The sequence below is a fragment of the Orycteropus afer genome, unplaced genomic scaffold (genome assembly GCF_000298275.1).
Source record: "Orycteropus afer afer isolate SDZICR_OR568_19922 unplaced genomic scaffold, OryAfe1.0 scaffold00170, whole genome shotgun sequence".
NCBI lineage: Eukaryota > Metazoa > Chordata > Mammalia > Tubulidentata > Orycteropodidae > Orycteropus > Orycteropus afer.
In genome coordinates, this window is record NW_006921757.1 from 6,466,563 (window position 1) to 6,470,645 (window position 4,083).

Genomic DNA, 4,083 nt, shown 5'->3' on the forward strand with positions numbered 1-4,083 from the left:
TTTGTTGAAGAGGGTCGGTGCAGTCTTTCTTCCTATTCCGCCATCTTGGAATCCTCGATGCCATTTCTTTTAAGATATATAAGGTATAGTTGTTTTATAGAGATAGATTTGTAGTTTTCTATATAATTTAACTAATAATAAATGTATAAACTTAAAGGTAAATTGATGCTATAAATTAAAAATTCCTCATAATACTATCATTCTAAACCAAAAAATCATTTGCCATAGAGTCAATTCCAACTCATGGAGACCCCATATGTTTCAAGTAGAACTGCAGATAGGGTTTTTTCCTGATCACTGTGACCTTGGGAAGTACACCTTAAAGAAGTACACCACCAGATCTTTATTTTGAAGTGCCTCTGGGTGGATTTGAACCACCGCTCTTTGGTTAGTAGCCAAGCTCTTAACTCCTTGTGCCACCAAGGAATATTTATGTGTCTCTTCTACATCCCTCAACTTAACAGCAACAACAACAAATCCTACATCCCTGAAGATCTGTTCCAGTACAAAGGGATTCTATTTAAAGTTTAAATTATATCAAGTCTCAGATATAAATGTTGGAAGTATGGCATAAATGGGGCTATGGTTCCTCAAAGCAATTAACCTTCAGTTTACAAATACTTTCAAAACATCTGAGAAGTTAATAATGTGATCAACATAGCCTTGTTTCTGATAAATTATAACCAAAGAGAGCAGCTGAGCAGCTTTATATCTTAAAGTAGAAGAGCAAACAGAGTAAGTTTTCGCTGTGAAATTTCTAGGTGATACATCTCTTAAAGCCTTAGTATTGTGGAAAAGGGGAGCTCTGGTGGCGTAGTGTGTAGGGCATTTGGCTGCTAACAAGAAGGCTGGCGGTTCAAACCCACCAGCCCCTCCTTGAAAGGAAGGTTGGGCAATCTACTTCCCTAGTGATACCATCTTGGAAACCCAAGGAGGGGTTGCCATGAGTTGGATCCTACTTGACAGCAGTGCATTGCATTGTGCTTATTGTGGAAGAGAATCAGTGACAAATGCATTTACCATCATTAACAATTATGCTGGTGTCGCTGAGTCTGCAGAGGGCCCATTCCACCTTATTTCTCTGGTCTCTGAGTTCTTAACCTGGAGTCTCCATATGAGCTTCAGGGCAAGCCAGCTCCCATCTGTGACCCACAGGTCAGAGGTGGACTAGGTTGGGTGCTACCATGCTAGATTTAGAAAATGAAAACAAGAACCTCAGCCATCATCAGGGAAGCAGGGACCACAGCACTGCTTGTTAGGTGCGTCTAGTAGGTTTTAACTCATAGTGATGCTAGTACAACAGAAGAAAACACTGCTCAGTCCTGTGCCATCTTGATAGTCATTGCTGTGCTTGAGCCCATTGTTGCAGCCACTGTGTCAGTCCATCTCACTGAGGGTGTTCCCCTTTTTTGTTGACCCTCTCCTTTATCAAGCATGATACCCTTCTCTAGTGAGTGGTCCCTGCTGATAATATGACCAAAATATGAGCGATGTAGTCTGGCCATTTTCACTTCTAAGGAGTATTCAGGCTGTACTTCTTCCAAGACATATCTGTTCATTCTTTTGGCAGTCCGTGGCATATTCAGTATTCTTTGCCAATACCACAATTCAAATGCATTACTTCTTCTGTGGTTTTTCTTATGGATTGTCCAGCTTTTACATGCATGTGAGTCTTTTGAAAATACCATTGCTCCGATCAACTGCTCCTCATTCATCAAAATGACATCTTTGTTCTTTAACACTTTCAAGAGTTCTTTTACAGCAGATTTGCCCAATGCAGTGCATCATTTGATTTCTTAACTGCTGCTTTTATGGGCATTGATTATAGATTGAAGTAAGATGAAATGCCTGGCAGCTCCAATCTTTTCTGCATTTATCATGATGTTGCTTATTGGTCCAGTTGTGAGGATTTTTGTTTTATTTAAGCCGAGGTGTAATCCATACAGAATGTTGTAGCCTTTGATCTTTATCAGTGCTTCAAGTCATCTTCCTTTCAGCAAGCAAGGTTGTGTTCTCTGCATATCACACGTTGTTAGTCTTCCTCCAGTTTTGATGCTCTGTTCTTTTTAATATAGCCTAGCTTCTTATGTTATATGCTCAGCATACAGATTGAGTCCGGTAAAAGGATACAGTCTTGACACACACCTTTCCTGATTTTATAACATGCAGTATTCCCTTGTTTTGTTCAAATGACTGCCTCTTGGTCTATGTACAGGTTCCTCATGAGCACAATTAAGTTTTCTGGAAGTCTCATTCTTCGTAATGTTATCCATAATTTGTTATGATCCACAAAGTAAAATGCCTTTGCATAGTTAATAAAAGGTAAACATTTCTTGGTATTCTTTGCTTTTCAGCCAAGATCCTCTGACATGAGAAATGATACCCCTTATTCTACATCCTCTTCTGAATCTGGCTTGAATTTCTGGCAGTTCCTGTCAATCTGTTGCTGGAACCATTTTTGAATTATTTTCAGCATAATTTTACTTGCCTGTGATATTAATGATATTGTTTGATAATTTCCACATTCTGTTGGATTACCTTTCTTGGAATGGGCACAAATAAGGATCTCTTCCAGTTGGTTGGCCAGATAGCTGTTTTCCAAATTTCTTGGCATGAATGAGTGAGTGCTTTCAGCACTGCATCTATTTGTTGAAACATTTCAATGGGTAGTCCATCAATTCCTGCAGCTTTGTTTTTTTTGCCAATTCCTTCAGTGTAGTTTGGACTTCTTTCTTTAGTCCTATGAGTTCGTGATCATAGGCTACCTCCTGAAATGACTGTATAACAACCAATTCTTTTTGCTACAGTGACTCTATGTATTCCTTACATGTCCTTGTGAGGCTTCCTGCATTGTTCAGTATCTCGCCCATGGAATCATTCAGTATTGCAACTGGAGGCCAGAATTTTTTCTTCAGTTCTGTCAGCTGGATGAAAGCCAAGTGTGGTCTTCCCTTTTGATTTTCTACACCCAAGTCTTAGCATATATCATTATAATACTTTTCTTTGTCTTCTGGAGCCACCCTTTGTAATCTTCTCTTCAGCTTTTTTATGTCACCATCCTTCCAACCACTTTAGCTACTCTCCATTCAAGAGCAAGTTGCAGAGTCTCTACTGATACCCATTTTGGTCTTTTCTTCCTTTTCTGCCTTTTTAATGACCTTTTGATTTCTTCATGTTGATGTTCTTGATGTCATCCCATGACTCTTCTGGTCTTCAGTCTTTGAATGCACTGAACACCAGTGCATCAAATCTGTTCTTCATATGGTTTCTAAATTCAGGTGGATATACTCTAGGTTGTATCTTGGCTCTCGTGAATTTGTTTTAGTTTTCTTCAGCTTCAACTTAAACTTGCATATGAACAGTTTGTAGTCTTTTCCACAGTTGGCCCTGGCCTTTTTCTGACTCTTGATATTGAGCTTCTCCATAGTCCCTTTTCACAGATGTAGTCGATTGGATTCCTGTGTATTCCTATATTGAGGTTCACATTAGATTGTTGAAAAAAAGGTATTTGCAATAGATAAGTCATTGGTTTTGTAAAATTCTATCATGTCATGTCTGGCATCATTTCTCTCATCAGGGCTATATTTTCCAATGCTTGTTTTTTTTCAGATTTGACATTCCAAACACCAGTAGTTATCAGTGTATCTTGATTGCATGTTTGGTAAATTTTGAACCACAGGAGTTGGTAAAAATCTTCAGTTTAGTTTTAGCTTTAGTGGTTAATGTGTAAATTTGAATAATAGTTGTATTAACTGGGCATCCTTGTGGGTGTAAGGATATTATCCTATGACTGACAGCATTGTACTTCAGGATAGATCTTTTGAGGATGAATATGATGCCATTCCTCTTCAATATGTCATTCCCAGGATAGAACATATGATTGTCTGATTCAAAATGGCCAATACCAGTCCAGTAAATGTTCCAATTTTTAATGGATGCTCACAGCTATTTCTTCTCATTTTGAGTTGTGCCAAATCAGCAAATGAATGTCCCCAAAACTTTACTCCCTCAACATCATTAGGGTTACCTCTACTTTAAGGAGGCAGCTCTTCCTCAGTTACATTTTGAGTGATTTCCAACCTG

The 4,083-nt window shown here is 38.6% G+C and overlaps 1 protein-coding gene across 1 annotated transcript in view; it reads left to right on the plus strand.

The window, feature by feature from the left end:
- IQUB (IQ motif and ubiquitin domain containing) overlaps nt 1–4,083 on the plus strand; it is an 81,803-nt gene that overhangs the window by 50,605 nt on the left and 27,115 nt on the right. The window lies entirely within an intron of this gene.